Below are 26,398 nucleotides of genomic sequence, written 5' to 3' on the forward strand. Positions count from 1 at the left end.
GCTAGTGGAACTTTAAAATGGTTTAATCACTTTGGAAAACTGTATTGCGATTTTTAAATGAAATGAAACATGTGTTTTACAGTATGAGCAAGTAATTCCTGTCCTAGATATTTAGCTAAGGGAATTGAAAATATAAATCCACAAAAGAATTTGCACAATAGTTTTCATGGAAGTCACATTCGTGATAGTCAAAAATATTGGGTAATATGGATCATCAGTAGTGGTATGCATAAAAACAAAATGCTGTGTGTTCATACAATGGAATACTAATAAGAAACAAAAAAGATTGAACTATTGATATGCAACATGGCCAAATATCGAACCTATTAACTCAAGGAATCCAGATACCATGTGTACTGTATGATTCCATTGATATATAAAGTCTTAGCAACAGAAAAAACTAAAGTGAGAGATATCACAATGTTCTGAGAAGAAGCACTTGTGGTTGGAAAGAGACATGAAACTTAAGGGTATGATGGAAATAAGTGATCTATACCTTATTTTGCCTCATGGTTACACACATGGATACAACTGCTCAAATTGATTTGGCTGAGTATTTAAACTCTGTCCGTTTTGTAGTATATTAATTATGATACCTTAATTTTAAAACGGTTAGGTGAAAAACAGGTAAAGAAAAAACAAACAACTCAAAATAGAAGGAATGCAAATGGCTACTAAGCATATGAAAATATGTTCCACCTTCACTAGCAATCAAGTATTCTCAAAGCAACATTATGAAATAATTTTTCATCTCTCAGAGTAATAATAATAAAGAATGAATGATAATTTGTAGTTTTAGCAACTGCATGTGAAATGAGGCACTCATTTATCTCCAGTGAGAATGTCAATTGGTATACACTCTGCAGAGAAATTTGTTTTTAAAACTTTATGGCATTTCCACCCTCTGAACTAATATTTCCAATTTTTAATTTTTTAATGTTTATTTTTTAAATTTATTTTGAGGGAGAGAGAAGAGGTGGGGGGGGAGTGGAGAGAGAGAGAGAATCCTAAGCAGGCTCAACACTATCAGCACAGAACCCGATGAGGGACTCAAACTCATGAACTGTGAGATCATGACCTGAGCTGAAATCAAGAGTTGGACACTTAACCGGCTGAGCCACCCAAGCATGCCCCAATATTTCCAATTTTTAAAAATATGCATATAAAAATGCTACTTGGTTTATAGCTTTTTCATCTGTAAAAATAACAATAATAGAACTTTCTGTATTTTAAAACTTTTTTTTGTAAGAAAATAATACTATTTAGCATAGAATTGATGCCCATTATGTTGTGGGGGAAATGGGAGAGGAGTAGGAGATTAAATAATAGAAGGATTGTCACATGGACCTAAAATGTAAATGTGCCATGAGCAGAGGAATATAATTAACTCAAGTTTTGCACCTGAGCCTAAAAGAAACAACAGGTGTATAAGACAATGGGTATGAGAGATCTTTGAAATGTCAAGTACTTTAGTTAGTCAAGTACCACTTAAAATATAAACTTATTATCACTGCCAATTTTATTCTTCACCGTAGGTCTATTACCTACTGCTTCATACTAAACTCACACTGATCCTTCAAAATTTAAGGTAATGCTGAGGAGACACTGGAATAAATGAAGTGATGACTCCAAATCCCTCAGAATGAACAGATTAGGACTTCAAAATTTTCAGCCTAGGCTGCGTAAAGTAATTACCTATATGTGTGTGTGTGTGTGTGTGCATGTGTGTATACATATATACACATATATATGCATAAATAAATATATACATATATAATAAACAAATAGAAGGAATGCAAATATATATATAAAATAAACAAACCGTTCTCTCTTCCAATCCTAGACTAATTAAAACAGAATCTCCAGGTGCTGGAGCCCAGACATTGATAGGTTTTAAAATCTCCTTAGGTGATTCAAAGGTGCCTTTGTGAAGAATCTGGGTTAGATAGAGTTGTATGATTAAAGATTTTACTCTGCTGCAGAGGGTATGAAGACTGTTCTTATTTGAGTTCCTCTTAGAAATATAATGTAATTTGCAAATATTACATGGTCAGAGGTCAGCTATTATACCTTCTACATTCTTTTGCAGGTAGCATTATAGTTTTAGGCTAAAAGTTTTCTCCATTGACTTGTTTTTATCACAGTTGGTTTGTTAACTGGATACAGGGTCTGAATTCCTTCGCTGTGAAAAATATAATTCTGTTATCAGCAAAACCACATTCTGCCCTAGGTGGTTTCTCCAATGGCTTTAATCTCCCTTTTCAAATCCATGAAGTAAAGAGCCTTCCAAACTAAAGAATGAGTCGTCATTTGGGCTAAAAGAGACTTTTAGTTTAGATTTCAGATATTCTAACCCACTGTAAAAGTTTGATAAAAAATGAATCCAAGCTTTTAATTAATTGTGTACATAAAGCTGAACAATTCTATTGGGAGACATTCCTAATAATCCATGCACATAATAGGGTGGGAATTGTTTATAAATATAAATGAATTGAAAGGTTTATAACCCTGGAACAAGATGATGAAAAATCAAACCGTGGTTGGCAAGCTCACAATTAAATTCTCAGTAAAGGACTTACTTGATAATTCTGTTTAATCTTTGTTTTCCAATATGTTCCTGGAAACAAAGAGAAAAGAAAAATCTCAGCCAGAGTAGGAAATGCAGAGAGATTACATTATATACATATAATTTTAATAACTCTTAGTTGATTTCAAGATCCTTAAATAAAAACATAACCTCCTTTCTGTGTGTGTGTGTGTGTGTGTGTGTGTGTGTATGTGTGTTCTCTCTCTCTATATATATGTATGTGTATATATGTGTGTGTGTGTTCTCTCTCTATATATGTGTGTATATGTATATATGTGTGTGTGTGTTCTCTCTCAGTATATGTATATGTGTATGTGCATGTATATATGTATGTATATGCAAGATAAATTTGACAGATTTAGTGATGTTTCCAACTGCAAATTTTTTTTAAAAATCAAATTTTGTATTTTGAGGGAAATCTCATATTTCTGAAAAAGAAATTGATGTTGTGTTATTGGTTATTTTTATTGTTGACATTTTATATTGAATATTTTATAAAACTTTAATCAAACGTTTATTTAATGGTGAGTCTAGATATTTCCTCCAATATGTGGCTGTACAGGATTTAGCTGCTCATAAAATTATCCCCCACTCTTATATTACAAGCAGATTCACATGCTTAGTTATCCAAGTATAAGCAAATATGTTTGCATTAAACGTTATATGGCTGTTTAAAATTACTTCTGATATCTCATTTTACCTTGCCCAAAATTATATCAAGAAAGAACTCATCTTCATGAAAATGTCAATGTATATCCTGTACTTGGTGATATCCTGAGTGCCTACACTTGTCTATCTTCCACACTTGATTATTGCCACATTTGAGGGCAGGGAATATTGCTTTTATTTACTCCAGTACCTCATTTAGTACAGTCCCTGGAAAATACTATATGGTTTATAAATATGGGTTATATATATATAAATATATATCTAAAAGTTTATTTATTTAGAGAGCACACAAGTGTTGAGTGGAGGAAGGGCAGAGAGAGGGGGAGAGAGAGAATCCCAAGCAGGCTCTGCACTGTCAACACAGACCCCACCTGGGGTTCAGTCTCATGAACTGAGAGGTCACGGACTTGGCCAAAATCAAGAGTTGGATGCTTAACCAGCTGAGCCGCTCAGCACCCCTATAAATTATATCTTTAAAGATAACTGAATTAAATCTCATTCTATCTAAAAATACTGCCAAGTCTCACAAAATCATTCCATTTATTCACTTTTCATATTTATGAAAACTCCTGTTTTAATGGCACTGATCCAAAGGATGTTTCTTCTCCAAACTAACTTTAATCACTTGAGATATAGAAAATGATCCCTTCTTCTACAAGCCGATTGGTCTGGGGTGCTCGTATATTTTTCACCACCAGTGTGCTAATATAAAATGTGGGGTTTAAAGCAAAAAACCTATGTTGTAAGAAAAACTAATTAGTATCACAGACATCTAACCCTAGATGATTCCTTGTCATTACATTTAGGCATGAATGCAGTTATAATTACATATACAATGATAGCAATGTTCTACCCAGGATCAATTGGTCTGCTCAAATTAGTTGCTTTAATATCTTAACACCTGAAGAAACCTAGATAATATGTTTTACAAGGCAAATGTTTGTATTTACTCCATCCAAAGAGTTTTTGGAACAATCTTGCAGAAGCGCAAAAGCATTTTAGATACATGATAGCACAAAAATACAACTGGGCAAACCAGAATTTTCAATTAATTCTGACAAAGAAAATAGGTATTCATGCAGAATATGTTAGTGTGCCATGATTAGCAATATTTTTAGTGAATCATGCATGATAAAACATCAACTACAAATTTTATATGTCTCTGCATTTTAAGTCATTTTTGATCAGTGAGATTCATAAATATAAATTTGACCTTTTTTTGTTCTGACGCTGTGTACTCTACACATTATTTGTGTATAATTTTTCTATTTTTTTGTAGTTCTCTGCATGCTATATAATATCCCAAATGTGTATGCAGAGTTAATTTTAGTCTGACAGTGGTGTCCAGAGCCAGCTGATATCTAAATATTGAAAGTGGTGATGTTTAAGTTCTCTTTAAGTTTAATTAGAGGTTGTAAACACTACCTTTTATAGCCAAAGAGGACTAAAACCTGATTCCCCATAAAAAAAATGGATCCAGTATTGGTTAATTTGTTTCCTTCCGTCAGTAGCTACACAGAACATAGCTATTTCCAACCCCACATTCATACATAAAAGATAAAAGTGTAGTTGTTAAAAGACTGGTGCACGTTGGGTCAATATTTCTTATTGAGCAATAACTTTGAAGTATTTCACAACAGAACTTTAAAATCCCTTTTAAAAAAATGTTATCATTGACGGGAGGCCATTAAATCTTTAAAATAAGAGACAGTGATGAGATTTTCTAAGCAACAGTATTTTCTATTTCAGTTTTAGAACTAAGGTTATTCATTGTCCCCAAAACAAGATGGTTGTTTCAAGTAAATAGTATGTGTTGAATGATACATGATGGTGTAGTGTTTAAGTTTGGCTGCCTTTATAGTTAGACTGGGTTTGAAGCTTCAGTCAATTACTAGCTGTATACGACCTTGGCTAATTATTAAATACTCCCTGTGCCTTGGTTTTTTAAAGTGTAAAATAGCATAGTATTAGGTTCTACTTTATAGAGTTTTTGTAATGATTAAATGAAATTAATACATGCAAAGTCCTATGTCTGGCATATAGGAGGAGTTCAATAAAAGTTACATATTATCACTCTTTTTATTTCATTGAATCTAAGCTGACATTGATTATAAGATTACACTATTGTTATATAGAGCACTGGGGATAAAATGCTGCCAATTAAACTAGGATTAGTTTTTGTATTTTATTCTTATTAAAAGAGCTCTTCTGCATTTAGATGTAGATTTTAATCATGTCTACCTATAGTGCATACATAAAAAAAAGGAAAAATAATTGAAACAAATTGGATAAGTTATTCTCAAAACTTCTTAACATGCAGGGTCCAACTCTTCTGAATAAGCTTTGAGTCAGCATCATTGATGTCTAAATGTTTTCAACTATGTATCACTCTTGCAGCCATCAAGGACATCCCTAATGCCACTTTTCTTAGGAGTGGTACATTATTGCTGCAGTTTCTTCCACACTATTAACGCTCATTGTAAAAATGTTAATGCTGGCATTTTCTTAATTTCCCCAGGTGATATCATGGAAAGGTTTTTGAAGAACACTGGGATTTCTATTCTCTTCTCAAATGATTCTTGAATAGTTGTAGTTGTCTAGTTAAGTCCTCTAAAATAAGTCAGGTTAACCACAAGTAGTGGCAACTTTATCACTATTGCTGCTTGTCCAACAGTAATCTTAAAACATAACTTAATCTCAAGACATTGATTATTAGAGGCATATAAATCTCAGAGATGTTAAATTGGGGGATCTAAGGAGACTTTTTAGAATCACGGAATTCTCTGTCACACTCTGATCTTTTGTCGCTCTTTCCTTTATTTCCTCCCTGGGGATCAGAGATGGAGTAACATATCAAATTAGTCAATTTGGGAAAAATAAACTGGTTATGCCCAGTTTGACTCCTTTCTTTTTAGCAGACTCCTTCTCCCCACAGCACGGACCCCCTGCTCTCTGTCTCAGAGCCAGGCTATCCATTCCAGGGTGAGGCCTTCTTTCCAGTTCCTGGATTGGTAAATCGTTCTGCCATATGTTGGTTTTAAAATTTGTATTTCAATTTAGCCCTTATAAGTAATATTTTAGTTAATCTACTGAGTCTTTTGTCTATCTCTCAATTTTTATTTAATCCCTTCCTTCACACATGCATAGACCACAAAGTACTATGGCTGAAAAATGACTCCTATACCCTGCTCCCTCATTTCTCCTACTGCTTGCTTGTTTGCTTTAGACAGATTTTATTAATTTGGGCCTCATTCCATATCTTCTTTTCTTGGATTTTTTTTTTAGAGTTAGTTGTCTATTTGGTGAGAGTGTGTTTAATTAAAACTGGAAAATGTTTGGGCCCACATAAACTGCAATATATTAAAAGAAAACAAATAAGGGAGTGCTTCACTGTTAACACTTCTAGGACTTTAAACACTACTCATTTCAGGTAATGTTTTCAAATTCCTGACAAATATCAATTTTCAGAATTCCCTGGAGTTTTAGCAAATTTTCAAATTATACTTTATTCTTTTCTAAAAAAAATTCTTTTCATATTTATTTATTTTTAAGAGGGGCGGAGGGGTAGAGGGAGACACAGAATCTGAAGCAGGCTCCAGGCTCTGAGCTGTCAGCTCGGAGCCCTATGTGAGACTCGAACCCACGAACCGTGAGGTTATGACCTGAGCCAAAGCCAGACGCTGAACCAACTGAGCCACTCAGGCCCCCCATCAAATTATACTTTATTCTTTATCTGAGTACATTTAAATAATGAGTGCACATGATAATAACCAGTGAATTATTTTTTCAAAAGGGCAGTACTAAAAGTTTCAGAGGTTCTTTATAAAACAAACTGAAATAATGCAATAATATACTAATATAATAATAGTATGAACTGAAATATGGTGACAAGATTATATATTTCATTAACATAGAAAACCGTTCCTATTTGATTTAGACATTTAATAACAAAAACATCAAAAAATGAAATATTAAGATAAAATGAAATGAATACCAAATAAAATAATTTTAAAATAAAGATAATACCACATGTACTTAATATTTAACAGTTACTGTTTATAAAATGCAATTTTGGGATACACAAAGCGTTACTCCATCTGATCTTCATTTCATAACAAATATTCTAGATGTAGAGAAGTTTTTGATTTTTTTTTTTTTTTGACACTAACTGAATTGTCCACAGGGCTTGTGAAAGTCTCTACAGGTTATGTATTAGTTCATGTTGCTTTTTATCAGTTCATTTTGTTTTTTTTTTAAGATGAAGGTGTTTTTGTTTGTTTTTGTTTTGTTTTGTTTCATTTTTGTTCTCCTGTGGTTTGGTTTTGCCATTAATGCATTGCTTTCACTAATTTAGATTTTATATTAGTTTCCAGTTTCATATGCATATTCCACATCAGCACTTATATCTTCTTTTTGCATTTTATGTGTTAAAGTATTTACAAGGAATTATTGCCTATAGTGATTATGCAAACACAGGAAAACTCCACCAATTTCTAAAAGCTGCAGAATCTGCTTCCAGGTTCCTAAGCTAGACATCAACATGATACTCTAAAATGCTTATCAATATATATTAATATTACCCAGTAGGTATTTTCCATGGTTTGGATAGAAGTAAATGTTACTCTTAATCTCAGAATTTGATCATTTGACTCCGAAGGAATTGTAATTTAATAATTTGTGTCAGTCCACTCCTTTGGGTATTGATTTCATATTCCAGGATGACATAAATTATTGCAATCCACTTGTGACCTAGATACATTATAAAAAGTAGCAATTGCTGTGGAATGAGAAGTTTTCATAAGGGAGGAGGTATCATTTGTCTTTTTAGAAAAAAGAACAGCAAAAATGACAGACCTGCATCAGGAAAACCCCACATTTGCAGGAGAGGGTCAAGTCTCTCCCTGCTCCTTCATTTTACTATTTTGCTTTATTTCTTGGTGAAGCTATCTACTTCTATTTAGCGACAATTCTAGCCATGAACTATCAGTTTCCAGACAGTTTCATACTGAGTATGAAAGATGAATGATGAGCAGATAGATTAATACAAGAAAAGTCTGGTTACCTTCACACTGATTTTAAAACTGGAATAGTTAATTTTATGAAGAAATTTATTTTAAAATGTGATGTTCTTGTAGTTGACACAACGATATGGCACATTATAAATCATGATGAACCACTAATGAATGAATCAATTGGACAATTCAACCAAAAACAAAAGTAGACCAAAACACTAACTCTTAAAATAGGTATTATTTGCTTTTTTATTGAACTAAATGTATTTTATTATTATCAAATAATTTATAAACATTTTCTAATTTAATTCCTAAGATACTTGGTTTCTCTGTGGCTTTGAGCTGACACTTTTAGACAAAGGGACTATGAGATATCAGTAACTTAATTAAGTTCACAAAGGAGCCAGATTAGATAAAACAAAAAACTCATATAGTTTTTTAGGATTTTGATATATAAAACCAGTTGAGCAATTACCATGGTAAAAATGGAGTTCATGTCTGAGTATCACAATTAAAAATATAGCAGCAGATGGCCTTAGTTTTTAACTTGCTGATTTATGGCTGTTAGTATGAACTCATCATATACCATGCAAACAGTTTATAGAAATTATTATTTCTGTAAGTGTAATTCATAAGCACTGACAAGTCAAATAGATTTTGTAATCTCATGTTACATGGTACACTGTTCATAAGTGTGAAGTCTATACCACTGCTTTTTGAGTTTCAGAATTTATAGGATGACTCTAGAAGGTTAGAACAAGGATGTGCTTTATAGATCTGTATCTATAGCAGGAGTTTTGCAGATCAAACACCCTTTCTAAAGAGGCACATAACTCCCATATCTCAGAGCAATAGTAAAACTCCCATATCATACATAAATAAATTCAATTTATTGCTCTATTTTTGTTGGTATGTTTAATCTTTACACATGTAAAAATAATTCATTCTATGAAACAGAGTCTATGGAGCTAATAGATTATAGTTTATCTTGATTGACGGAAATTACAACTATATAAATATAAATATGGATTTATGATGTGTAAGAAACCATTATCCATCTTTGACAGGAAGCATCAAGAAAATGAAGACTTGTACATCAGCATCATGGTAGCATAGATAACTTTTTTGTTTGGTCTCCCCTTTTAACAACTAAAATTTGACATCCATCCATGACTGAAAGTGCTTCAGTGGGAGTTGTGGGATCCAGCACCATATGCCAAGGCCCTCAGGTTGAGTCTCACCCACCTGTGCATCGGGTAATAGGCAGACAGACCTCAATAAGAGCTGTGGAACTGACAGGAGCCTTGGAACCAGTTTCAGCTCTTCTTGGCCATGGTTAGGGACTACCCAGAGAGCGCTAATTTTGGCAGTCTCCCATGGATGAGAAAGCCTTTGTAGAAGTCCAGGTTTCCTGAAGAGAGGTTCCAGCACTCTGTAGAAAAAAGAAAAACAAAGGAGTTTGGACACACTGGAGAGGTTATTAGGAACTTTGCCTTCCAAATAAGAAAAGAAGAGGTAAAATTGTTATTATTTGAAAAGGATATGATTTTGCATATAGAAAAACCCATAGATTCAACCAAAAAACTGTTGGAACCAATCAACAAATCCTGAAGTTGTAGGATATAAAATCAACTTACAAAAATCAGTTGTGCTTCTATATGCTAAAAACAGAATATCTAATAAATAAAGCAATCTCATTCATAGTGGCATCAACACTAAGAAAATACTTAGGAATAAATTTAACCAAGGAAAGGAAAAATCTGTCTAACTGAATGAACAAGAATTTGATTAAAGAAATTGAAGAAAAGAGAAACAAATGCAAAGATATCCCATATTAATGGATTGGAAGAATTAATATTGTTTAAATGTCCATACTACCCAAACTCATCTACAGATTCCATGCAGTCTATATTTTTCATAAAAATAGAATAAGCAGTTCTAAAATTTACAGGGAACCAGAAAGGACCCCGAATAGCCTAAATAATCCTGTGAACGAAGAACAAAGGTAGAAGCATCACACATTCTGATTTCAAATTATACTACAAATCTCTAGTAATCCAAACAGGATGGTAAGGACATAAAAATAAACAGATAGGCCAATATTACAGAATGCAGTGCCCATAACTAAACTCCTATGTGTATGGTCAGCTAATGTTTGATAAGAGCACCAAGAATATTGAATGGGGACAGAATAGTATCTTTAATAAATGGTATTAGAAACACTGGTTAGCCACATGCAGAAAAGTGAAATGAGACATCTGCCTTACACCACTCACAAAAATAAGCCTGACGTGGATTAAGGACATAAAGAGAAACCTGAAACCATAAAACCCCTAGGAGAAATATAGGGAAAAAAAATTTTGACGTTTGTCTTGACAACAGTTTTTGGCTATGACACCAAAGCAAAAGCACCAAAAGCAAAAAATAAGTAATTAGGACTATATAAAACTAAAAAGGTTATACACAGTGAAAGAAACAACTAACCAAATGATAATGCAACCTACAGAATAGGAAAAAATATTTGCAAACCATTATCTGATAAGGAGTTAGTATAAAAATATATAAATAATTAGCGTGCATGGGTGGCTCAGTTGGTTAAGCTTTGGCTCAGGTCATGACCTCACGGTTCATGTTTTCGAGTCCCATATTGGTCTCTATGCTGACAGCTCCAAGCCTGGAGCCTGCTTCGGATTCTGTGTCTCCCTCTCTCTCTGCCCTTTCCCCCACTTGCACTCTCTCTCTAAGATAAATAAACATTAAAGTATATATACGTATATATATATATATATATATATACGTATATATACGAATATATATACGTATATATACGTATATATATGTATGTATATATACGTATATATATGCATATATATACGTATATATATATTTATATATAACTCATACAACTCAATAACAAATTAAAAATCTGATTAAAAAATGGTCAGAGGAATTGAATAGACATTTTTTTCCAAAAAGACCTCCAAATGGCTAACAGGTACGTGAAAAGATGCTCAACATCACTGATAATCAGAGAAATGTGAATCAAAACCATAATAAAATAGCACCTCACCCTTATTAGAATGTTTGTCACTGGGGCGCCTGGGTGGCTCAGTTGGTTTAGCGTCTAGCTCTTGGTTTCGGCTCAGGTCATAATCTCATGGTTTCATGAGTTCCAGCCTCTCATTGGTCTCTGTGCAGCTGGCAGCAGGGAGCCTGCTTGGGGGTATCTCTCTCTCTCTCTTTCTCTCTCTCTTTCTCCCCCTCCCTCCCTCCTTCTCGCTGTCTGCCCTTCGCCCACTCACACTGTCTTTGTCTCTGTCAAAAAAAATAATGTTTATCATCAAGAAGACAAGAGATAACAAGTGTTGGTGAGGATGCCAAGAAAAGGGAACCCTTGTCCACTGTTAGTGGAATGTAAATTGTTGCAGCCACTATGGAAGTTCTTTAAAGAAATAAAAAAAATAAAAAAATAAAACTAGAACCACCATATAATCAAACAGTCCTACTTCTGGGTATACCCAAGGGAAATTACAACAGGATATCAAAGACAATATGCTCTCTCATGTTTATTGCAACATTATTCAAAGTAGCCAAGATGGGAAAATAACTTGTGTTCTGTCAGTAGATGAAAGGATAAAGCATTAAACACACACACACATACACACACACTCACACACACACACACAATGGAGTATTATTCAGCCACAAGAAAAAAGGAAAGCCTTCCAGTTGTGATAACATGGATGAACCATGAGAGCATTAGGCTAAGTGAGGTAAATCAGACAAAGAAAGACACATACTACATCGTACCACTTATTATTTTTTTTTAATATATGAAATTTATTGTCAAATTGGTTTCGATACAACACCCAGTGCTCATCCCAAAAGGTGCACTCCTCAATACCCATCACCCACCCTCCCCTTCCTCCCACCCCCCATCAACCCTCAGTTTGTTCTCAGTTTTTAACAGTATCTTATGCCTTGGCTCTCTCCCACTCTAACCTCTTTTTTTTTTTTTTTCCCTTCCCCTCCCCCATGGGTTTCTGTTAAGTTTCTCAGTATCCACATAAGAGTGAAACCATAAGGTATCTGTCTTTCTCTGTATGGCTTATTTCACTTAGCATCACACTCTCCAGTTCCATCCACGTTGCTACAAAAGGCCATATTTCATTCTTTCTCATTGCCACGTAGTATTCCATTGTGTATATAAACCACAATTTCTTTCTCCATTCATCAGTTGATGGACATTTAGGCTCTTTCCATAATTTGGCTATTGTTGAGAGTGCCGCTATAAACATTGGGGTACAACTGCCCCTATGCATCAGTACTCCTGTATCCCTTGGATAAATTCCTAGCAGTGCTATTGCTGGGTCATAAGGTAAGTCTATTTTTAATTTTCTGAGGAACCTCCACACTGCTTTCCAGAGCGGCTGCACCAATTTGCATTCCCACCAACAGTGCAAGAGGGTTCCCGTTTCTCCACATCCTCTCCAGCATCTATAGTCTCCTGATTTGTTCATTTTGGCCACTCTGACTGGTGTGAGGTGATATCTGAGTGTGGTTTTGATTTGTATTTCCCTGATAAGGAGCGACGTTGAACATCTTTTCATGTGCCTGTTGGCCATCCAGATGTCTTCTTTAGAGAAGTGTCTATTCATGTTTTCTGCCCATTTCTTCACTGGGTTATTTGTTTTTCAGGTGTGGAGTTTGGTGAGCTCTTTATAGATTTTGGATACTAGCCCTTTGTCCGATATGTCATTTGCAAATATCTTTTCCCATTCCGTTGGTTGCCTTTTAGTTTTGTTGGTTGTTTCCTTTGCTGTGCAGAAGCTTTTTATCTTCATAAGGTCCCAGTAATTCACTTTTGCTTTTAATTCCCTTGCCTTTGGGGATGTGTCGAGTAAGAGATTGCTACGGCTGAGGTCAGAGAGGTCTTTTTCTGCTTTCTCCTCTAAGGTTTTGATGGTTTCCTGTCTCACATTCAGGTCCTTTATCCATTTTGAGTTTATTTTTGTGAATGGTGTGAGAAAGTGGTCTAGTTTCAACCTTCTGCATGTTGCTGTCTAGTTCTCCCAGCACCATTTGTTAAAGAGACTGTCTTTTTTCCATTGGTTGTTCTTTCCTGCTTTGTCAAAGATGAGTTGGCCATACGTTTGTGGGTCTAGTTCTGGGGTTTCTATTCTATTCCATTGGTCTATGTGTCTGTTTTTGTGCCAATACCATGCTGTCTTGATGATGACAGCTTTGTATTAGAGGCTAAAGTCTGGGATTGTGATGCCTCCTGCTTTGGTCTTCTTCTTCAAAATTACTTTGGCTACTCGGGGCCTTTTGTGGTTCCATATGAATTTTAGGATTGCTTGTTCTAGTTTCGAGAAGAATGCTGGTGCAATTTTGATTGGGATTGCATTGAATGTGTAGATAGCTTTGGGTAGTATTGACATTTTGACAATATTTATTCTTCCAATCCATGAGCAGGGAATGTCTTTCCATTTCTTTATATCTTCTTCAATTACCTGCATAAGCTTTCTATAGTTTTCAGCATACAGATCTTTTACATCTTTGGTTAGATTTATTCCTAGGTATTTTATGCTTCTTGGTGCAATTGTGAATGGGATCAGTTTCTTTATTTGTCTTTCTGTTGCTTCATTGTTAGTGTATAAGAATGCAACTGATTTCGGGGCGCCTGGGTGGCGCAGTCGGTTAAGCGTCCAACTTCAGCCAGGTCACGATCTCGCGGTCCGTGAGTTCGAGCCCCGCGTCAGGCTCTGGGCTGATGGCTCGGAGCCTGGAGCCTGTTTCCGATTCTGTGTCTCCCTCTCTCTCTGCCCCTCCCCCGTTCATGCTCTGTCTCTCTCTGTCCCAAAAATAAATAAAAAAGGTTGAAAAAAAAATTAAAAAAAAAAAAAAAGAATGCAACTGATTTCTGTACATTGATTTTGTATCCTGCAACTTTGCTGAATTCATGTATCAGTTCTAGCAGACTTTTGGTGGAGTCTATCGGATTTTCCATGTATAATATTATGTCATCTGCAAAAAGCGAAAGCTTGACTTCATCTTTGCCAATTTTGATGCCTTTGATTTCCTTTTGTTGTCTGATTGCTGATGCTAGAACTTCCAGCACTATGTTAAACAACAGCGGTGAGAGTGGGCATCCCTGTCGTGTTCCTGATCTCAGGGGAAAAGCTCTCAGTTTTTCCCCGTTGAGGATGATGTTAGCTGTGGGCTTTCCATAAATGGCTTTTATGATCTTTAAGTATGTTCCTTCTATCCCGACTTTCTCCAGGGTTTTTATTAAGAAAGGGTGCTGGATTTTGTCAAAGGCCTTTTCTGCATCGATTGACAGGATCATATGGTTCTTCTCTTTTTTTTTGTTAATGTGATGTATCACGTTGATTGATTTGCGAATGTTGAACCAGCCCTGCATCCCAGGAATGAATCCCACTTGATCATGGTGAATAATTCTTTTTATATGCCGTTGAATTCGATTTGCTAGTATCTTATTGAGAATTTTTGCATCCATATTCATCAGGGATATTGGCCTGTAGTTCTCTTTTTTTACTGGGTCTCTTTCTGGTTTGGGAATCAAAGTAATACTGGCTTCATAGAATGAGTCTGGAAGTTTTCCTTCCCTTTCTATTTCTTGGAATAGCTTGAGAAGGATAGGTATTATCTCTGCTTTAAACGTCTGGTAGAACTCCCCTGGGAAGCCATCTGGTCCTGGACTCTTATTTGTTGGGAGATTTTTGATAACCGATTCAATTTCTTCGCTGGTTATGGGTCTGTTCAAGCTTTCTATTTCCTCCTGATTGAGTTTTGGAAGAGTGTGGGTGTTTAGAAATTTGTCCATTTCTTCCAGGTTGTCCAATTTGTTGGCATATAATTTTTCATAGTATTCCCTGGTAATTGTTTGTATCTCCGAGGGATTGGTTGTAATAATTCCATTTTCATTCATGATTATATCTATTTGGGTCATCTCCCTTTTCTTTTTGAGAAGCCTGGCTAGAGGTTTGTCAATTTTGTTTATTTTTTCAAAAAAACAACTCTTGGTTTTGTTGATCTGCTCTACAGTTTTTTTAGATTCTATATTGTTTATTTCTGCTCTGATCTTTATTTTTTCTCTTCTTGTGCTGGGTTTGGGGTGTCTTTGCTGTTCTGCTTCTATTTCCTTTAGGTGTGCTGTTAGGTTTTGTATTTGGGATTTTTCTTGTTTCTTGAGATAGGCTTGGATTGCAATGTATTTTCCTCTCAGGACTGCCTTTGCTGCATCCCAAAGCGTTTGGATTGTTGTATTTTCATTTTCGTTTGTTTCCATATATTTTTGAAATTCTTCTCTAATTGCCTGGTTGACCCACTCATTCGTTAGTAGGGTGTTCTTTAACCTCCATGCTTTTGGAGGTTTTCCAGACTTTTTCCTGTGGTTGATTTCAAGCTTCATAGCATTGTGGTCTGAAAGTATGCATGGTATAATTTCAATTCTTGTAAACTTATGAAGGGCTGTTTTGTGACCCAGTATATGATCTTTCTTGGAGAATGTTCCATGTGCACTCGAGAAGAAAGTATATTCTGTTGCTTTGGGATGCAGAGTTCTAAATATATCTGTCAAGTCCATCTGATCCCATGTATCATTCAGGGCCCTTGTTTCTTTATTGATTGTGTGTCTAGATGATCTATCCATTTCTGTAAGTGGGGTGTTAAAGTCCCCTGCAATGACCACATTCTTATCAATAAGGTTGCTTATGTTTATGAGTAATTGTTTTATATATCTGGGGGCTCGGGTATTTGGCGCATAGACATTTATAATTGTTAGCTCTTCCTGATGGATAGACCCTGTAATTATTATATAATTCCCTTCTTCATCTCTTGTTACAGCCTTTAATTTAAAGTCTAGTTTGTCTGATAGAAGTATGGCTACTCCAGCTTTCTTTTGGCTTCCAGTAGCATGATAACTAGTTCTCCATCCCCTCACTCTCAATCTAAAGGTGTCCTCAGATCTAAAATGAGTTTCTTGTAGACAGCAAATAGATGGGTGTTGTTTTTTTATCCTTTCTGATACCCTATGTCTTTTGGTTGGCGCATTTAATCCATTTACATTCAGTGTTATTATAGAAAGATAAGGGTTTAGAGTCATTGTGATGTCTGTATGTTTTATGCTTGTAGTGATGTCTCTGGTACTTTGTCTCACAGGATCCCCCTTAGGATCTGTTGTAGGGCTGGTTTCGTGGTGACAAATTCCTTCAGTTTTTGTTTGTTTGGGAAGACCTTTATCTCTCCTTCTACTCTAAATGACAGACTTGCTGGATAAAGGATTCTCGGCTGCATATTTTTTCTGTTTAGCACACTGAAGGTACCGTGCCAATCCTTTCTGGCCTGCCAAGTTTCAAAAGAGAGATCAGTCACGAGTCTTATAGGTCTCCCTTTATATGTGAGGGCACGTTTATCCCTTGCTGCTTTCAGAATTTTCTCTTTATCCTTGTATTTTGCCAGTTTCACTATGATATGTCGTGCAGAAGATCGATTCAAGTTACGTCTGAAGGGAGTTCTCTGTGCCTCTTGGATTTCAATGCCTTTTTCCTTCCCCAGTTCAGGGAAGTTCTCAGCTATAATTTCTTCAAGTACCCCTTCAGCACCTTTCCCTCTCTCTTCCTCCTCTGGGATACCAATTATGCATATATTATTTCTTTTTAGTGTATCACTTAGTTCTCTAATTTTCCCCTCATACTCCTGGATTTTTTTATCTCTCTTTCTCTCAGCTTCCTCTTTTTCCATAACTTTATCTTCTAGTTCACCTATTCTCTCCTCTGCCTCTTCAATCCGAGCCATCATGTCCATTTTGTTTTGCATTTCATTTAAAGCGCTTTTCAGCTCCTTGTGACTGTTCCTTAGTCTCTTGATCTCTGTAGCAAGAGATTCTCTGCTGTCCTCTATACTGTTTTCAAGCCCAGCAATTAATTTTATGACTATTATTCTAAATTCACTTTCTGTTATATTATTTAAATCCTTTTTGATCAGTTCATTAGCTGTTGTTATTTCCTGGAGATTCTTCTGAGGGGAATTCTTCCGTTTGGTCATTTTGGATAGTCCCTGGAGTGGTGAGGACCTGCAGGGCACTTCCCCTGTGCTGTGGTGTATAACTGGAGTTGGTGGGCGGGGCCGCAGTCTGACCTGATGTCTGCCCCCAGCCCACCGCTGGGGCCACAGTCAGACTGGTGTGTGCCTTCTCTTCCCCTCTCCTAGGGGCGGGATTCACTGTGGGGTGGCGTGGCCCGTCTGGGCTACTTGCACACTGCCAGGCTTGTGGTGCTGGGGATCTGGCCTATTAGCTGGGGTGGGTAGGCAAGGTGCACGGGGGCAGGAGGGGCAGGCTTAGCTCGCTTCTCCTTAGGTGATCCACTTCAGGAGGGGCCCTGTGGCAGCGGGAGAGAGTCAGATCCGCTGCCAGAGGTTTGGCTCCGCAGAAGCACAGAGTTGGGTGTTTGCGGGGAGCGAGCAAGTTCCCTGGCAGGAACTGGTTCCCTTTGGGATTTTGGCTGGGGGATGGGTGGGGGAGATGGCGCTGGCGAACGCCTTTGTTCCCCGCCAAGCTGAGCTCTGCCGTCCGGGGGCTCAGCAACTCTCCCTCCCTTTGTCCTCCAGCCTTCCCGCCTTCTGAGCAGAGCTGTTAACTTATGACCTCCCAGACGCTAAGTCTAAGTCGCGCTTGCTGTCGGAACACAGTCCATCCGGCCGTCCGCTTTTGCCAGCCAGACTCGGGGGCTCTGCTTGGCGCGACTCCCTCCTGCCAGTCCGTGGAGCGCGCACCGCCTTGCCGCCCTTCCTACCCTCTTCCATGGGCCTCTCGTCTGTGCTTGGCTCTGGAGACTCTGTTCTGCTAATCCTCTGGCGGTTTTCTGGGTTATTTAGGCAGGTGTAGGTGGAATCTAAGTGATCAGCAGGACGCGCGGTGAGCAAAGTGTCCTCCTACGCCACCATCTTCCCTCCCATCGTACCACTTATATATGGAATCTTAAAAAGTCAAACTCATAGAAACAGAAGGTAGCATGGTGGTTGGCAGGGGTTAGGGAAGTGGGAGATGTTAGTCAATGTGTATAAACTTGAAGTTAGAATATGAATAAATTCTGGATATCTAATGCACAACATTGTGATTATAGTCAACAATATTGTATTTTGTACTTCAAAATTACTAAGAGACTAGATCTTAAATGTTCTCATCATACAAATAAAAAATCAATAATAATGAAGGAAAAAGAAAGAAAATAAGTAATCAAAACATTCCATATCATCAGATACTGAAATTAGAGATAATAGCTGGTGTTTTAACTGGATATTTATGAAATTAAAGATTTAAAAAATCTATAAGCTTGAAATACATCTCCTTCTAAAACATGATAGGGCAGGGAGACACAAGTAGAGAATTTGTTCTAATCTCTAGTGTATACTTTACACTATGAAAAATCAGGAGTTTGAAAATGAGGAGTTTTCATGGGTATTTGTTTTTAGCAGATTTTTCTTTGACAATTTACATCTTCTTTAGTAAGGATGGATCTTTTTAAAATCATTCATGATGCTTTAATTTCTTGGATCCTTGGCCATCAATAAAGCAGGTTTATTTGGTGTACTCTCCATCCAACCCAAGAATAAGCCTAACTCCATTTAGAAAAGTTTTATTTTTTAATTTAAAAAAAAATAAATTTTATTTTTTTTTCTATTTAGAAAAGTTTTAATGTGTGTTGAAATATACAAATGACCATCTCCAATGGCCAACCATGCCATCTTCTTGTTACCTGAGTATGTGCAGCTTCTTTGGCTTAGGAAACTCTGATACGTTGTTTTAAATAAATTTATTTATATCTAATATTGTGTAGAATGACTTTATGTACATTATTTCTCTGTCTTTATGTTCATATCTATATAAATGCAACATATATATGTCCTGTACCTCCAAAAGAAAAAAAATCATGAGTATTTTACTATCACCACTTTCTCCTCCATTATATCAAACATGATTCTTATCAATAACTCAGTGTACTTTAAAAAAAAATAATGAAAAAAGTTTATAAGTTTACCTTAATTTAGGCAGAAAATCAATTTAATCAAGATATTCTGTTCCCCAGGCATTCTGGCTAAAAAGATTGTGTTATCCCAAAAGTCAAGGAATTTGAGAGTGCTGTATCTGATTATGATTTTTCACCCTAAACTTAGTCTCACTTCTGTGACTCGTCTATGATGAGTTCTCAAACTCTCCTAAGGGTTAAGCCCATGTCAGTACATGGAGGCATGACGAAGTTCAGGTAGAAAAAGTGATAACCAAATGTGATACATTCTAATTAGATTTTGCTGTCCTCCAGGCTAGGACCTCTGGTAATGATATATCCACAAGAGGTAGAAAGTTAAACAGTAAAGGCCAATGAAGAAACCTTAATAAAAATTAATAAACACTTTCAAAGTAAGTACAAATTAAGGCTATTAGGCTCTATTTAATTTTATAGGTGCAACATTTTCTTAAACTCCTGCTGCCTTACAATCTGAGAAAATCATATGATCAGATAAAAGGACTGTTAATCAATTTAAGATTATAAAATTCCTAGAGTTTTGTTTTTTAAAAAACGTACTCTTCTCCCATGTTTATTAGAGTATCTCTAGGTTGTACCTAATTAGATCTTCATTTCTTGTTATTGCCCTTAAAAATGAGCTAATTAGTCTAGAGTAGGTTAATTTAGAGAATTTTTAATAACCTTTCAGAAGCTTTATGCTGATTTGCTTGTCATTCTGCCAAAGTATGAGTCAACTGGAGTATCAGTAATGACCACACCCACTCTTCAGAGCAGCAATTTAAGAATGGATAATGGATATTCTGTAGGCTCCTTGAAACAAGGCAGACAGCACAGTTGAGGAGACATGTGCTTGAAAATCCCCCAGTGCCATATTTGGCACATAATACTTAGATTGCCAGCTCTTAAGGTGGACTTAATTTTTAAGTTATTATTTGTTTTGCCTTTTTTATGTTCTACTTTTGTCTAGCTCTATTCACATGTCTTTGGCTCACAATAATTTTAATATTGGCCTACCATGTAGCTAACATTTCTAGAATGTTAAAGTACAATGTATTTTTATATAATTACTAAGATTTTTTAAACTTGACATTTTAAAATGTTTTATAACACATGAATGCATCTTTTCATCAACATTTATAAACTGGGACTCAATTGTATTAGCTATTTGAGAATCTTTTAGTTTTATAAATTCTTCTAGAATATTCTAAGAATATCTATAATATTTTATTATCTGTGCATTTGTAGGGTATCATCTCAGATCAAACCTTGAACATTGACATCTGCTTAAAGAATATCAAATGATTGTTCTAACTCTATGACAGTTAATTTTATGTGCCATGCTGGCCCAAGGAATGCTCAGATAGCTGGTAAAACATTACACCTGGATGTGTCTGTGAGGATATTTTTGTTAGAGATTAGTGTTTGACTCAGCAGAATGAGTGAAAAAGATTGCCCTCACCAATGCAGGGGTCCTCATACAGTCCACTGAAGGACTGAATGGAAGGAAAAAGGGTGAGGAAGGGTGAATTTCCTCCCTGCTTGAGCTGAGACATCCATATTCTCTGGTACTTAGACATTCAGCCACTTGGTTCTTGGATCTTCAAACTCAGACTGGGACTTATACCCTGGTTCTCAGGCCTTCAGATTTTGACTAGAATGGGCTTTCCTGGGCCTCCAGCTTGCAGAAATCAGATGGTAGAACTTCTCAGCTTCCATGATTCTAGAGCCCATACCTCATTATCAATCTTTTTCTATGTATTTATATCTCTATCTGTATTTTTCTATTGTCTCCTATTGGTTTTGTCTCTGTATCTCTCTCTCTCTCTCTCTCTCTATCTTTCTGTCTATCATTTGTCATCTCCTATTGGTTCTGTTTCCCTAGAGAGCCTTGACTGATACAAGTACTTTGAATTTTTTTAGTTTATAATAAATATGTCATGCTCCTTTATTTTGTTAAGAACAAATATCATAGTTTTCTCTTAGATTCAGCTTGTGTAACAAAAAGTACATCCTCATACCTTATTGAAAATATTATTTTATATTTTATAATTATTGGAAGTTTCTTGATATAGGAGAAATGCCCTCTCTAAATAATTGTTTTAGTCAACTTTTAAGTGTTACCAAAATCTAAGTAAGCTTTTATAGTTAAGTAATTTATACAATAATTTTTTCTAAATAAAATACATATACATATCTTGTCTCTCATCACTTTCCTTTTGATTATAAAAGTACAAAAACTAGGACAAAGTACTTTCTTTGATGTTTTTTGGTAGAAATGCATTTTTATATGGAAGGTAACTTGTGAAAGATACAAATCTTTGTGAAAGATACAAACAAAACCAGAAACTTCTTAATATAATTGTACTTGGTTCCAAAATTTCTTATGTTATTCAAGACACATGCATATCTGTGTATTATCCTAGACATGCTTGGTTTATAAGTTTTGCACTATTTATTTATAGAGTTTTAAAAAAATGTTTATTTTTAAGAGAAAATATGAAAGAGCAAGTGAGGAGAGAGGGGAGAGAGAGAGAGAGAGAGAGAGAGAATCCCAAGCTTCTATCAGCACAGAGCCTGACACGGGGCTCAAATCTATGAATTGTGAGATCATGACCTAAGCTGAAACCAAGAGTCAGATGCTTAACCAACTGAGCCACCCAGGTGTCCCTATACTATTTATTTGTTAAACAAATATTTATTTTAAGCCTATTATACAAGTTTGTCCTGTATCTGATTTGGAAAAAAAAAGTTATAGAAATGGGTGGAATCTGAGTCCCTGAACTTCACCTTTCCTTATAAGTTTTCCTATCTATAGCCAATCCTTTGACATTATTAAAGGAGATAATCAGGTACAAAAGAAGCAGACAGTGCACATCAATTATTATGTAAGAAGTTTTCCCCCAAACTCTCACATAGAACTTCTGCTTCTCATCAGCTTGTCTAGACTAATATATGTACCTAGACCAATAACTAGCATATGTGTCTTCTAGGGAAGCCTAGACCTTTATTTTTTTCTTGTATTCTTTAAGGATTAATTATAATTTTGATAAGGACTTCTATTTACCTATGACATTTAGCCTAATAACATACATGCTGTCTCTGCTTTGGTAGGATCAAATGATAGAAGACTTGTGGGATCACAAATAAAAATGTATCACTGAAGGACCTAACAAAGGTAGGATCCCTTAAAAAAAATTAAGCAGAATTTCAAGGAATGGTTCTCCTCATTGTGTTTTTCTAGCTGGGTTCCATAGTATATGTGTTTCATTTATTCCATCATCTAATTACAGTAAGACTGATCTTTATGTTTTCTGATTTTATCACTCCTACATTATGAGGACATTAACCAAGTTCATCCTTAGTGGATACTAAGTGAAGACACAAAGTCATTTATTAACAAGCATGAAATCAGTATCCTCTATTTCCTTGATTTTATGCTTACATAAAAATATATTCTTTTAGGTTTTTATTAGTGTAGAATATATGCATTCAATTAATAAGGATCCAAGTATCTACACTTCCTGAAAAAGTCATACTTGTCACATTTAAAGAGCAATGTAATGTAAAGTTATTGTATAAATGCTATGTCTATTCTGTGTCTTGGTTATATTTGCTTTACTTTTAAATCTGAAACATTTCTGGACTCTTTGATGAAAGGTTTACATTCTAAACTGAATTTAATTCTGGAACCACTACAGAGCACTTTGTGATGGAACATTGCCAATTAAATATCCACAAATGTTTTTTTTTAAAAAGTAGAAGTCTCTGTTCTATAATTCTGGTATGTAGTCTTTAGGTGGCACTGTGGTTCCAGTAGTAAATGATTTAATATTAGAGTCTTTTGTTAGGTTTATGAATAAAGAACTCTGCCACTATTTTTGCATTTATTTTTCATACTTATGCCTTGTATTACAGGAATTATAACTTTTTCTCACATATTATTTCACATTATTGTAAACCTAAGAATTAAGCAAAACACTCCTTTTATTCCCCTTTGACAGATGGCAAAAATAAGTCTCAGAGAAGTTAAATGGTTTTCACAGGCCTCCTCATGCCCTACAGAATATTTTGAAAAAGATGTTTTATCTTTCTTCCTGGGCTGTGTCTGCTTTAGGGTCATGCACTTTCCCAAGTCCCCCAGCTCCAAAATGATTGACACTGACTTTGGTGATTTTACTCACTTGGATGATGTTTCTGTTGAACAGAGAGCAATGATGGTTTCAGTATGCCACGGTTCTCTTAATCTCTTCATCTCTTTGTTCATCTTTACATCTCTAAAGAGGACAATAGGCTTTAATAAGTGGGTAATTAATGAACATAGGGCATAACATTTAGAACTATATGCTAAATGAAACTGTTCACGCAGTACAAAGGAAACATACCTAACAAGATAAATATTTTCCTTAGTGTTCCTCTAAAGGGACTCCCATTTATATGTCCAGTTCCTAAATTTAATATTCTGTTAAAGTTTTTGCCTATCTGTTAAAAATATCTTCTTTCTCCAAACTCGAGTGTATAATCTAGATCCAACTTTTGGGGAAACCTAACTAAACTATGTAGTTGGTATCCCTGCTTCTCTAGAAAGGCTTTCCATAATTTGACATCTCCAACCAATAAAATATGTGTTGGGCTTCAGTTAGAAATTCTATAGGTAGTCCTCAGAGCAGCCCATCAATGGGCTAGGCATTCTCATGTTCATTCTCAAGTTCAATCTCAAGTTCATGCTCAAGTTACCCCATAACTTCCCACACTCCTTTTCTTCAGTGGAATTAGTACTTCATTATTAGGTGGAGCACCATGTCACTTTCAAATGGTGCTCCTTTGGCCTGCGTAGAGTAAGATTTGGGTTAATGCTGATCCATGTGGTCTTACTCACTACTTCTCTGACTATACCAAGGTATGACTACGGTTTCCTATTTCTATTTGTAAGTAGTCAATTAAATTATTAACAAAAGGCTCTCCTCTCCCCCAGACTGGAGAGAGAGGAGAGAAAGAACGTGCATTGCTCTAATTATAGCTGGAACGGCTTGTTTGATTGCAAATATGAATTATGGAAAAAGAATCCAATGTCAGTTTCTTTAATGGTGCTTTCTAGCCCCTCTTGATTCTGATACCAAACTTACTGTTTCTCTGAGTTTATGCTATGTGACTTAAAAGCACTTTCCAAAATGTTGACTGCTTACTGTGAAATGCCAAAGGGAGGGCAGAGCCCTTAATCATGGAGAATTCAGGACAGAGGGAAAGGTAGAGCCAGATGGTTGGAAATAATGTGGCTGACTGATACCAAATTGCACATCAATTTTACAATACCCAATCGGGTTTCAAAAGTTATATTTGAGTGATTTCTAATTTCTTAGTGCCTTGCTTGTAATTTTCTTAATGCTTTAATGTCACGTCATATTTGGGTCACAATTATATTGTATTAGAAATTTTCTAATAACAAGGATTATGTTTTTTATTTTAGTGTTTTCTATCATAAAGCCTTTTGTGGTCTCACACTGACAGTATCTTACCAGTCTAGGATTAAAGGGAAAAATAAACTTATTTCCACAGTATTTCTCAGATGACTGTAGCCCAAACAAAGCTTGTATTAACAATCTTAAAACAATTACTTTATATTTCAATATTCACTCATCCTCAAAGTTCCTATGAGTACATATGTATATATGTTGCAAGTGAACAGTTAATAGATGTGGATTTATTGGATCCCTGTAACAACCTAAAAGAAAGAAATATAAGCAAAGAAGTAAGAATCCACATACATTGTTTTATGGAAGAGGGTGATGATATCTATTTTATAGATGAGGAACCTACATTTCAATAAGAAGGCAAATCATTTCCATAAATTTCACTACATTTCTAAAAATAAAACAAAAGTCTGAATATAAGAAATTAAAGTAAAAATATTTTCATTTGTAAGTAGAGAAGAGACAAGATGAATATTTTGTCCTTTAGAGTATATAAACATTTGTGGAAAGAAATGTGGAAACATTTGTGGAAAGAAGATATTTTCAACAGATAGGCAAAAACTTTAACAGAATATTAAATTTAGGAACTGGACATATAAATGGGAGTCCCTTTAGAGGAACACTAAGGACACATAGGAGACCTGAATATATTGACATGATTAAAATATATTGCTTTTTTATGTTGCCATAGAATGTATATTGTTTTGACAAGATGAGACACATATTTACAACACTGCATATAATCCAAGATTTCAGAGTTTAAGTTTCACTGTGATCAAAATTGATACTTCTTAAAAACTGTGAACTTGTATTCAGAATTTGGGGGACAAGAACTAAAAGACAAGTGAAAATTTCCTGGAGGCAATTACATTAAAGCCAAATAACCTAGAGAAAAATGAATGAATGTATGTATACATATATGCTAGTTAATTTTCACACATATAAATACATTATACATATGATTGTTTTAAAATTATTGGTGATATTTCTGGGGTATTTCATCTTCATTAATGTTCATTTTAAACTAATGATATGAAGGTCCATTTATACTCCTAGGGTCAATGAAAACATGGTTTAGGTTCTTAGCTAAATTTCAATCAAGGCTGTGATACTTTCCAGCTAAGTATTTTTCAACAGTTTCTTGATCTCTGAAAACTTTGATTTAATTACTCACAGGGTTTATGGAGTTGATGGGAGGGTGCAGAGACATATAACACATGTAGAATATCTAACCAGGTGCCATTTTAATGGCATAGTAACACTGTAATAAATGTTAGATATTATTGTGAGCTACTATTATGACACCTTATAGATCTCAAATCAGTTTTTGACATGTTATAAACAAATGATAGTTACATAGATGATATTTGATCAATTTGATTAATGATTAAAAATATGCTTTAAGAAGTACACTTAGAAGTTGCTTTGTGCTTTAATTTGTAGACATTCCATGCTCTGTATTTCATTTTATCACACACATTTTATTATAGATAATGTGCTTTTGTCAAATATTCCAAATTTCCTTTGGGATGGACAAAAAGTACTGATTAATATATTTTTAAATTGTGAAGAGGTGATTTTCATTGACTGTATTGTGAAAATTAAATATGA

At 35.2% G+C, this 26,398-nt stretch overlaps 1 long non-coding RNA gene across 1 annotated transcript; it reads right to left on the minus strand.

Annotated features, from left to right (window-relative positions):
- Positions 1 to 2,548: 2,548 nt before the first annotated feature.
- Positions 2,549 to 20,985, minus strand: LOC132671672 (uncharacterized). The gene is made up of 3 exons (XR_009607215.2): positions 20,779 to 20,985; positions 9,514 to 9,700; positions 2,549 to 2,617 (listed from the first exon to the last, which is right to left on the minus strand). It is a non-coding gene; the product is annotated as an uncharacterized LOC132671672 (long non-coding RNA).
- Positions 20,986 to 26,398: the final 5,413 nt, after the last annotated feature.

The sequence above is a fragment of the Panthera onca genome, chromosome C1 (assembly GCF_046562875.1).
Source record: "Panthera onca isolate mPanOnc1 chromosome C1, mPanOnc1 haplotype 2, whole genome shotgun sequence".
Lineage (NCBI taxonomy): Eukaryota > Metazoa > Chordata > Mammalia > Carnivora > Felidae > Panthera > Panthera onca.